Source organism: Lissotriton helveticus, chromosome 12, assembly GCF_964261635.1.
Source record: "Lissotriton helveticus chromosome 12, aLisHel1.1, whole genome shotgun sequence".
In the NCBI taxonomy this organism is placed as follows: Eukaryota; Metazoa; Chordata; class Amphibia; order Caudata; family Salamandridae; genus Lissotriton; species Lissotriton helveticus.
Genome location: NC_136073.1, coordinates 447,749,078 through 447,761,467, shown reverse-complemented (window position 1 = coordinate 447,761,467; position 12,390 = coordinate 447,749,078). Strand labels below are relative to the sequence as shown.

The following is a 12,390-nucleotide window of genomic DNA, read 5'->3' as shown; positions in this document are numbered from 1 at the left end:
AAATATAGGCAGCGAGTGGGCAGTGCTTCAAGTCCCAACTCTAATACAGCATGCGCTGCCCAGGCTCGACAAAAAAAAGTGCCAGTTTTAGAGGTGAGATCCACTTCACCTTCTTGAGGAAAGTGATGGGGAACAGTAGAAAAAAGAGAAACGAAGATTCTTTGCAATTAATCTGAACAATCCTGGTAATGGTTTTGTGTAATAATAACCATAAAGTCATCTGAAAACGGGAAACAGAATGTACTGCACAGACTACATGTGTGGGGGTGTCCGTTCATGCCGGTCACAAGACCAACTGACCCTCTTGAACACCCACCACAAGTCCTATGTCATCGACTGGAACACCCCACGGCACCTACGTTGCATGAAGCTACCCGCTAGCAACAAAAAATAGTCAGCGTCAAATCACACAATTCCCAGCCCCTTGTCACTTCTAACACATTTGCTGTTCTACTGCGGCCAGCGCGTGCATTACTCATCTCTTAATGAGTATGCAGGAGGACGTCATCTTGTAGATAAGTGCCCAGCTGTTCCTAAAAAAAAAAGAGACCCGCCCCCTTGAAACATGATAAGAAGGTTTTGCAGTTTCCTCTCTTTTGAGGTTGGAGGCTTTGAAGGGTTTTTACAAGTCCTCATTTGGCAAAAATGACTGAGTCGTGAACTGTCTGGCCCGGAAGTCCTGTACATTTTTGCCGAGTGTTTGCAGTAAGTGCATTTTACATTCATTTCCTTCGCACATTTAGTACTGTTTCTGTAATTCACCAAATAGAGTTTGCCTTTTCTCTCCTAATGTTTTGTCTCTCATGTTAGCGACTTAAAATGATGTTACCAGGTGCAAATGTTATGATATTTTACGGAATGTATGTGTGTGAAAAAGTATTGTTTTCAACAACTTGATATTTGTTGTGCACACTGAAGCCCCTGCTGCTGGTTCCGGCTATGTGTATATCTGAATATTCGGCTTCATTTTCGAAATGCCTTGTAAATGTTTGCTGCCCGCCACACAGTTGCTTTGTTTTGCATAATGAGTTGCGAAGGGTGGTTGGTTTTAGAGTCTATTAGAATCATGTAGTACCATTTCCATAACTTTGTCGGGTTATCCGCTGCTGTCTGTAGACAGAAACTTCTAGACTCATAGCCTGCTATGTAAAGTGGAGTTTGCTCATATGTACGTAGATGTTATGTTATATATATTTATTACACATTTACACCTTCCGCCTTGAAACACGTGCGCTTAAGCACGACGCCCATTGTTAACATGCTAAAAACGGTTTATTTTAAGGATCTGCTGAGACAAGTAGAGCGTCTACGAAAGACACACGCATTTTCAGAACAGAAAATACTCCTAATCAGCTCGTTCTTGAAATATCCTTATCTCGAATGTTTCAGTTAAGTACCCTTCCTGTGCATTGTTTAGACATTTTATGACCTGGCCTGCCTCATGTAATGAAAAAAAATCATATTAGGTCTGGTACGGTTAAACCTGTCTCGCCAGTCTAATGTAACAAACAAAGTATAAATCAAAAATACAAACAAATAAGCATGCACGGTCGTCGGAGGGGCTTTCAGCTGTCATTCATATTTTCCTTCCTCCCACTAGAGCATCAGAGCAAGGGCCGGTGTGGGCAGGTGAAGTCCGACCTGATGGGGACCCGTGCAGAATGCCTGGTGGGGGGTGGAAACCCAGGAAGCCCGCGAAAGATAGGGGCCACACGATTGGGCGCCCATCCAAAGACAAATTAATGGCCCAATCGGTGCACCAGAAGGCAAGCAGCTAGTGGGGTCAAAAGGGGTGAAATGTATAATCAGGGCTTTAATTGGGCCGGGTCTCACAGGTGCTGAGCACCGGTATTTTTTTTAAGAGGGCCTCGAAACGAATCTCTATCGGGCTTTGTTTTTTTGCACAGGTGGTCCGTTTTTTTCGGACTGCAGTAACAGCAGGCACATCGATGTGCGCGTGCTCACACTATTCACTACTCACTAGTGGAGAAGTTACAGCATGACATCATGCCAGGTGAGCGTTGTAGGGGAAGGGAGATCCTTTATAGAGAGCCATTTCCTCTCTGGATTCCCCTTCTTTCTTTGAAACTCAGGACCAGTAACATTGTCATGGTGTCACCAGGGCTGTAAACAGTAGCGGTCGGCAGTAGGTGTTTCTGTAGGGCGGTGACATGGGCAGGGAGGGGCAGGGTGGGGGGTAGTAATGTATGGATTACAGAGTTTTACAGGTAAGTAAACATTTAAATAAATAAAACGAATTTCGTGGCGCGCACTGCATTAGAATTTGATGATGCAGTGCGCGCAAAAAAATGAGTTTTATTTATTTAAATGTTTACTTACCTGTAAAACTCCGTAATCCATACATTACTACCCCCCACCCTGCCCCTCCCACTGCCCACGTCACCGCCCTACAGAAACACCTACTTCCGACCGCTACTGGCTGTAAATGGACGCTTTTTCCATATCATATACATGCCATAGTTGCTGCTTATTCATTCATCTTATCCAACTAACAACCATTGACAAAGCCAATAGTCCTGACTTTATGTAGGTATGATGTTTCTTGTTGTATCATGTATCTGGATGCAATGACAGAAACAGCAAAAATACAAGTCGGTCAGCACACTATGCTAAACACAGATTTTTAGCTTACATGTTTGAGGCCATGCCCTTAATTACATTGGCCACTTCCCTTTATGGGACCCTCAGTTTTTTCATCCCACTTCAAGCACTGGTGTATAGTTCATGTTTGAAATAAAACTGCCGCCTTTCTTTGCACCATATCACGTCGTTACTGGAATGATTTATGGTGGGAGGAAAGGACGCATGTGGGAAGGACACCCAGGGTGAACTGGGCAACGTGCCCCTTGGGAGGGGTTGTGCTTGGGACAATAAGTCAACCCACCTCAACAGCTGGCTCTTTTGTACTTTGAACAATGGCATTTATACTTGGTCGCATGCTCACACAGTGCCAGCTGGTAATTTGCCTGAGCATCTACTCATGCATGCACGCACACACACACTCATCTACATGCACACTTACTTGTATGCATCCATTCACTAGCATGCACACATGCACCCACCATTCTCAAGCACATACAAACACACACATCCATTCACAGCACGCATGCCCAAATACATTCACATTCACATATAAACACACGCACCCAACATTGAAAAATCGTACTGGGTCACGGCCATGACATTGGGTGGGAGGAGGGAAGCCTCGGTGGTTCCTGGAGATTGGAGAAGAGACTGCCTCCTCCTCCAATCGACTGACTTTGTCAAGGGTCAATAATGAGAGGAGGCCCTTCCCTTACTCATCACAGAGTAGGATGGGGACAGTGAGATTTGCTGATCCCCACGCCACTCTGTGACGGGGCGTCACTGATAGACGGTTGACCTGGAGAACTTCTTGGCTTGTCCTCGAGCCAGCTCCCCCTGTGACAGTCCTCCTGTCTAGCTTGCCTGCAGTCTGCTACACTCTGCTGCCTGTCTACATGTTGCCCTCTGTTTGTACCTCCTCTGCTCCTTTCTTGCTCTCTTCTGCCTTTCCTGCTCGTTTTTCTGCCCTCTGTTTTGCCATTTCAGCCCATTTTTTTTGCCCTAAGTTGAGGACTCTTCAGCTCTCTTTTGCCTTTTCTGCTAGTTTTTCTGCACTCTGTTTTGCCTTTTTCTGCCTGCCTTTCTGTCCTGTGTTTTGGCTTTTCTGCTAATTTTTCTGCCCTCTGTTTTGCATTTTTCTGCTAATTTCTTCCCTCTTTCCACTGTTTTCCTCCTCCCGCTACCCGGCGACCTGCCCTCCACCCAGGACTTATTTAATGGAGGCCACAGTGTGACGCCCATTAGGGAGATCCTTGTGCAAGCTCCCCCTGTGACAGTTCTTCTGTCCAGCTTGCTCGCAGTCTGCTACCCTCTGCTGCCTGTCTATCTGTAACCCTCTGTTGTGCCCCCTCTGCTTGTTTCGCCTTTCTGCAAATTTTTCTGCCCTCCATTTAGCCTTTTCTGCATGTTTTCTGTTATCTGTTTTGCCCTTTCTGCTAATTTTTTTGCTATCTGTTTTTCCTTTACTGTTAATTTTTTGCCCTCTGTTTTGCCCTCTTCTGCTCCGTTTTGCCTTTCTACCCTCTTTTTTGCCTTTTTGCTCTTTTTTTTTATTTTTTTGCCCTTTGCTTTTTTCTTCCCTGTTTCCGCTGTTTCCTCAAGACCTGTTGCAGGCGGAGTTGGGATGACAGAAACCTTGCACCCAGCACCCAGATACTCCCAGAGGTGACAGTGACACACTCTACATATGATGGACTGATTTACTGAGTAGTAAAATCATCAGTCTAGCAAAGTTCAGCTCAGGCAGACCAAGCGCCTGCTCATTTTGTTTATGTACAGCTCCTTTCTGCCTGACCTGAAAATGAAAAAGTGTCTTTCAGGCCATCCTTTACTCAGCTAGACTGACATACTTCAAATATGAAAACCTGCCACAGCAACTAGCCAACTACTAAAAGCCAACAGCTATCAAACACATAATCTCAAAAGTAATATTCCCTATAAATTTCCTTATGAATTTCTCGGAGTCAAAATACAGTTCTCCAGAAAAGATGAGTTTCTGAATCACAGCAATGAATCAATAAATTGCGCTTTCCTCCACTGAGTGGAGGGGAGTGTCGTTTCTTTAACAAAATTTGGTTTACATATATATGTATACATATATTTAAATAGATAGATAAATAGATAGGTAGATAGATTCTAACACAAGCTTGCCAATGCTAGACTTATTGGCTGCAAGTGATTGTTTCAAGTGTGAATTGCAGGCTCTAATTTAGGAGCAATAGTATTGGATAAAGTTTGGGATCAAATTTACCAGTGCCTTTTTTAAGTAATGTCACATTTTGGGGTAAGAGTTTTCTGTGCAGTGGTGGTTGCAGAATTTGTATTGAATTATAACTGTATTTATATTGTGCCTCATATACCTGCCGAGCAGTCTAAGCACTGGTGGAGATGGTTAGCTCACTACACTGGCAGAGTGCTAAGGATGGATGAACAATAGTCAAGGACACTGGATTTTTGCCAAGAGTCGATTACTGCACTGGCAAATAATCTGCAATGTGCGGGTAAAACATGACGTTGTGGAGAGGCATACACGATAAGGTTAACTGATCAGCTTCAATTTAATAACTGCTGCATTTAGATGTTAATCTGGTACTAATAAAGTAAACAGTTTGCCTAAACATTAATAATGTGCATAACAATCACAAAGCGGTGACTTACTATTCACTCAGAATGTGCCTCAATGTGCCATTTAATTTGTCTTTTGATGCTGCTTAATTTAATCAACTGCTGCATAATGCGCTCTTCCATTGCTGTGTAATTCCACTGGCTCTGACAAAAGCATTTGATAAAGCAATTATGAGCTAATCTAGGATGTTCCTCTGTTTCCTAACTGAGATCCCCACATCATCAGATTTTGGCTCAGAAGATATCTTCAGTACAGTGTTGACACTAAGATTTTTGTTGAGTGTATAGTTGTATTTATATAACTCTTTCATATCCCCGAGGAGGTTACGAAGCACATTCATCGATAGGTAGCTTGCTACTTCATGTGAGTGCTATTGATTATTGATCAATAGTAAAGGATAAAACAATCATAAACTCACTTGTCAGAAAATGTGCTTAATATCTACTGATCGTTGTCGTTAACTGGCACCCGCGCTAATTTTTAAGGGGCTGGGACTTTTTTTTCATCATCAGACTATTAACAAGAGATGGAACGGAAGAACACTAAGAAACAAGGAGAGAGAGAAGGATAAGATAACAAATATCAAAGCTAGAAAGCAGGGATGAAAACGAACCAGCAAAAGCTACTCTAGGGTGGAGCAAGAAAGAAGCATGAGGTGGAAACTAAGAATTCAGTAACTCTGGCATTTGGGGGGCAGGCTCCTGGAAAAACGTTGCCCTGCCGGCACCTATTTATTGCTATGCAAATGAAGCATTGATCAGAGTCCTCTTCCGTCATCATTGCATTTTGAGTCATAACAGTTGTTCTGCACAGGGCTGACCCTAGATTTTAGTTGTCCTAGACAAAGATACATGAGTTAATAAGAGGGCTGTACGTATATGATTGTGCTGCAATTGCATTCAAAGGTATTTTCCAACAGTTTAAAACCGCTATGAATTAATTAAAGTGACCCTCTGATTTACACTCTGGGTAAAAGGGAGTCTTTTAGCAGTCTAAGGAAATTAGAGAGGGAAGAGCTGGAACTGAGGAAACCCAGTGTCCGTAAACTTTTAAAGTTGAAAACGACATCATCATCTGAGCCATACCTCGTGGGGTCTTTTAGCACTTATGAACGCTTTTTATTGACCAGGTTTCGTTTGGACTTTTTTCACTTTTTGCTGTAGTAGAGGACAGTTGTTAGCACACTGTGCTGCGACGGTGAGTCTCCACAGGATCTGCTACACTTTTTTTTAATAAATCCACTCACTTTCTGATTCTTAAAAATTAAGGCAGGAAATCTCACTCTGGAAATGAAAAGTAGAACTCTTTCAGAGTTCCATCAGTTATTGGTGACACCGCACTCTCCCCACACCCACAATGCTCCATTTTGAAGCTACGCTTATTCACAGATGATACTAGTGCAAAAACGTCATGGAGTGGACTGAGATTCTCTTTTACTATGCGAAGAAAAACAATAGTACCTTAGGGGACATGATAAAAATAATAATGACTTTTTTGTATACATTGATTGACTTTCATACTTCAAGATTTGCTCATTCATAATACTTTGTTATTAGTCAATGTCACAGCACTCAGTTAGCCGACCTGGGGAGGGATACAGAGCTCTAGCAGCCCTACAGGAAAGCATGTCACACACCAGTGTCAGCAGCAGTAGAGGCTGCTACTGATCGGGCGTGGGGAAGCGTAGAGGCGATCGGGGAGCAGAGGGTGGAGAGAATTGAAAAATAAATAAATAATAAAATAGAAAAGCAAACTTACCTGGAGGTCATAATCACAGCTACCGCGTCGCCTCCTGCAGGAAGCACCCAGCCTCCCAGGCTGACCAATCACAACGCTGCCTTAAGCAGCATTGTCATTGGTCTGAGTTCCGTGGTTCGGCGATTTTATCGGCTTGGAGGCTGGGCATGTTCTCCACTAAGGCTGTATAATACATTCTGGGGGGAACGTGCACAGTACGCATGACAGTTTGGCCGGCTTGACCTTCATGCGCACTTTAGGTGCAGCCACCTCTCCTCCGGCCTCGACGCCAGGAAAGGTCGGCCCCACCCCACCGTGCCCTATCAACTGGGCTGCTCTGCAGTGCAACTGCAATAGTAAAAATAAAATGATAATGACGGATGGCCGTTATTATCGTTTTATTTTTACTTTGCACTGCTTTAAAGCATTGGGGCGATGCTCCTCCGCCTTAGCAGAAGATCCGCCCCTGGTCAGCAGCAAGTACTTTGTTAAATGAGCAATATTATCGACAACATGGTTTTAAAAGAAATGCAAAGGCACGCAACTTAATTTCTTGGAAACTTAAAATGGCAAATGAAGCAAACTATAGAAGAAGCACTTTATTTAAACATGCCTGTGTCCAAATGTAGAACAATTAACAATGCTGTTAAAGCCTAAATATTCTAGCTACAATTTATTTTTAGTTTTGATTTTCAGTTTTGCATAAACATGTACAACTTCTGGTAACAAGCAGAAGAAATTACAATAAGCATTTATGGTAGAGCATATATGACACGATGCACATCCGTTTAGTTTATATTTTCAATTAGGCATATGACTGTTCATGGAGTCTGACTTTTGGGTCCATTGACCTCCACTCCCTTACACCATGTCATGGCACCCCATTCTCCAGCTGTACTCTGGATGTCAAATTATGCCCTGTCCCCCCCCCCCCCCCCCCGCCCCCCTGGCTGGTTGCCAAGTAGCAGTAGTCCTCTTGCAGATCTGGCATTTTTCCTTCATCTCCAGCAGTTTGTATCGCTTACACCACCTAGTCCTGGCTGATGTTGTTCTATCTGGGCCCTCGGCACAGGTGGGTGTTGCCAGAGTAACCACTAAGTTGTGCAGAATCTTTGCCCAGTACTCATCGATTCAAACCCCCCGCCTAGGCCTCTCCTCTGCCAACACCCATTTGGCCATATCCATCTGATAGAAGTCTTCCATTTGACTAATAGTAGCCCTAGCTCTACAAACCTATAGTGCATCCTCCCATCCTTGGGGCCCAGGATGAGCTAGACAAACAGTGTTTCACTGCTGTCTACAAAGGTTGAATGTGCTTTGGAGAAAGTGGTGCTGACAAATGTTTTTTTCGAGCCACTGTTGAGGATGTTTTTTATGGTATTTGGGTTGCACAAGGTTATCAAACACAATCCAATGAAAGTTTTTATTCAAAAAAGTTTATTTAGGCAGTTTTTTTTAACTCTTTTAAGGGAGGTTGGGGGATTTGCGCTCCTAACCCCACTTACTTTTGGTACTACTTACTTCCTCTCCCACCTTACTCCAATTTGTCACACAAATACTATACTCCCCTTCCTGCTTCACCTCCGTTTTTACCCCAACACATTAACTCCCCTTTTTTCTTCTATCCAGTTTTTTACTAATCCCCAACTCCCATTCCCAATTTACTCTCTCTTTTTTATCAAACCTCTTACTCTCCCTCTTGCTTTACGCCATTGTTTTACAACCCCCTTACTCCCACTATACTCTTTATTTTTAACAGATCTATTATTCCACCTCCTGCTTTACGCCTGTGTTTTACCTTTCCCACGAAAAATGATTTTCTTGGAGAAGTTATTTTGTCAGTTTACCTTTTCTATCAGTTCGAAGTTTCGTACTCTCGTTTTTAATAGCATGATATTCTTCATTTGAGGAATTCGTCAAAATTAATGATCACGGTTACAAAAATGCCTAGTTCTAAAAATGTGATAATTTGTATGTTTTTTATACAATTGTATTTCTGCATTCTAATTCTCTTCCTACCTGCCAGGTGGAAACCACCACTCAGTATTTAGTTTTAAGGTCTGGCTATGCGCACCGTTTTTTAAATCATCTTTCAATCTGTCTAATTGGTTTGCAACCGAGAAATCGGCCAAAGGTACTGATTAGACAGCAATGCATAATTCGGATGTATGACGTTACAACGCAGGCTATTACAACGCCTGCCTTTACAACGCGGTTTTTACATCGCTGTCCATTACAACGCATAGCGCTTTGGGGTGCTGGATAGTGAATAGTTTAATTTACTATTCCAACTCCAGTCCCCGTGGATACTAGGGAAGGTGTTGGACAGTAAATTAAACGTATTCCCTATCCTAGAGCGCCCCCCAGCGCAATGCGTTGTAATGGTTTGCGTTGTAATGACCGCGTTGTAATGGTAGTGCGTTGTAAAAGTTTCGTTGTAAAGGTTGTTCACCCATAATTCACAACAACATTAAGTACAAATCAAGCTACCTCGCCCACCTTTATCACATGTCGCTTAGATGTAACCTGCATGTGAAGGAGCTACGTATTTGATCATAGAATTCTGTGATGACTTTGTGTAAAAAACATTTGCTTGCCTCCTAAACACATGTAGATCATTTTAGTATTTAAAGGAAGTGTTCCCAGCATCTACGCTGGTCAGTAATTTTAAAGTAACGACCAGGTACATACCTTTTTCATCAATGACTTAACAAATAATGACTAGGAACTCCAAAGTGTTGTTAGGAGTCCATGAGATTTCTAGTACCCATAATGGAAGGGGCATGGTTATTGTTAGTGCAGAAGATGCAGTGGCACCAGGGATGAGGGTGTGAGTGGCACTTTGCCCTTAGAAGTAGCTGTATTTTACTACCAACGAAGAGGAAATCGTGCCCAGTTTCTGTGCTTGCATTAGGGCCAATGGCAGCCTGAACACAAGAGCCAAATCTCATCACACACCAATATCACATCAAAAATACTTAAGATCATGGGGCCAACAAGAGCTCTGCTCCCTTACTGATGAGTCATAAGTGGTGCAAAGTTACCTCTTTAACACCTCTGCCAAATCAGGTTTGCTTTTCTTCATGAGTATTTGCATTAATATCAGAGATCATTTGCTTAGAGATGTTGACACATGTACTAGCTATAAACACTGTCTTCCTAGGAAGATGTGACCCGGCGCAACACGAAAATGGAAACACCAGATTAGTACGTTTATGAAATCAGGTGTCCATAAAAATAAATTTACGTATCATGCCCAGCCTAGTTTTACACCTCAAAATGAAAGACAAAGCATCTTTTGCACCATATATGGCGAACATTTTCACAAAGTAAAAATAAATAAAATCATTTATTTCGATTTGCATTAATGCCACACAACCAATATTCTTCAAATGTAAAGAAAACTAAAGCAATAGCACTTAAGAACATTTTACTGTGGCATAATTACCCCATTCCCAAGGTATGCATCCCAACAGAAAGAGAATAATGCGCATGGCTATGGTAAATTCACAATGAAAATGCCCTGTAGGTAATGGCCTCTTTAAAATGCTTAGTGGGCACCTTTATGTCAAGCCAGAGATAGCCAAAATGATGTCAATAACATCTCCCTTTGATTTTCACCATCACGTTAGGGCTACTCTTTAGTGATTGCCACGTCAGTGGCAATCACTCTTATACCAGGGATTGCCACCATTTTATTTAGTGAGCCATATTATACCCAAAAAAGCAATGTAAGCAACTGATTATTACTTTGGAAGGAATTACCCCACCGACTTATGCAATATCTTGCTTGTCCAAAACACAATTCTAATGAGAAAATCTTGCCATGGAAGCTATGAAACAAACAGCATCATTCTGTTTAGAGAAATGTGTATATAACTCCTGCATGGTCGGTCCCAAGCCCAACTGCGAAAGGAGGAGGGTTATGCTTGGGGCTAGTTACCCCACCATATAAAAAAATCACAGCTACAGAAATGTTAACCAAAAGACAGCCCGTCCTTGGGGCCTTGTGGTAAAAGTCGGAGATCCCTTGAAGCGACAAAGCCAATCTACCTGCTTTCAACCAAGTTCATCACCATCATGACATGGAGTGTGAGCAACATGCAGGAGACAGGCAAGACAGCACAAGTGGCAGCAGAGATAAAAAAAATACAACCTTGCCCTGCTTGGCATCATTGAAACCAGATGGACACAGTCCGGACAGAAAAGACTGGCCGCACGAGGAATGCTGTTGTACTCTGGACACGAGGATGAGAATGCCCCACATACTCAAGGAGTGCTACAGATGCTAATGCCAGCAGCCAACAGAGCTCTGATTGGATGTAAAGCCCATGGTCCCAGACTCATCGCAGCGACCTTCCACACAAAGAAAAAGAGGAACAACATGAATGTCATCCAGTGCTATGCACCTGCAAATGGCAGCAAAGAAGAGGGTAAATAACAGTTTTACAAGATACCCCAGTCCATCTGGGAGAAAACCCTTGAGAGAGACATCACCATACTGATAGGGGACCTCAATGCCAAGACTGGAAGCGACAGCACCGGGTACAAAGCAGTAATGGGCAACCATGGCCTTGACAACATCTCTGGGCCCTGAACTCTCTAGTGTTGGGCAATAATGTATTCCCAGACAAAAGAATACGCACGGCAATGTGGGTGTCACCAGATCATTCAACAAAAATCAGAATGGTCATGACTGCATTGCAAAGACGTTATGGAGGTCCCAAGGATGTCAGAGCGATGAGAGGAACGGATGTGGTGTTGATCCATCACCTGGCCGTAGCCAGGCTAAAGCTATAGCTGAATAAGCATGGATGGAACTGACAAACCAATGCCAGTGTATAATGTCACCCTCGTCAAAGATGCATATAAACAAATGAATTATCATTCACCCTCAGTAGCAAGTTTCAAGTCCTGTAAGAACTAGAGGATAATAGAGACTCAGTAGAAAGTCAAAGGAAGATTACTGTAGAAACAGTGACATCAACCTGCAGGAGGTACTGGGTCTCAAGAAACACCAGCATAAAGAATGGATCTTCACCAAGACTCTCTTCAAAATCAAAGAGTAAAAGGTAAAGAAAGCTGCAGCCAACCCCAGCCGAACAAGAGAAGAAAAAGCAAAAGTTCAAGGGTAATAGACCAAAACCACCAAGGAAGCAAAGAGAAGCTTAGGAGCAGACACGTGAAGATTCATCAATAGTCTTGCTACAGAAGCTGAGGAAACAGTAAGCCATGGAAACTTAAAAGAACTCTACAAAATAACAAGAAAACTCTCAGATCTAGAAAACCCTGTCAAAGACTGCTGGAAAGACAATCACAGGCAATGCAGGCCAACAACAAAGATAGGTGGAGCACTTTGAAGAACTGCTGAACTAGCCCGGGCCAAAGTCTAAACCAGACATTTAGCTAGCTGACAAGGATTT

At 42.8% G+C, this 12,390-nt stretch overlaps 1 protein-coding gene across 3 annotated transcripts in view; it reads left to right on the top strand.

The window, feature by feature from the left end:
- LOC144797807 (dipeptidase 2-like) overlaps positions 1 to 12,390 on the top strand; it is a 516,642-nt gene that overhangs the window by 292,762 nt on the left and 211,490 nt on the right. For 2 of the 3 annotated variants that reach the window (XM_078668595.1, XM_078668597.1), the window contains exon 1: positions 567 to 705. The exons of the other annotated variant lie outside the window; for it this stretch is intronic. The gene's annotated coding sequence lies outside the window, so the exon portion shown is untranslated. Of the gene's footprint in view, positions 1 to 566; positions 706 to 12,390 lie in introns of those variants that run through there. 3 annotated transcript variants of the gene reach the window in all.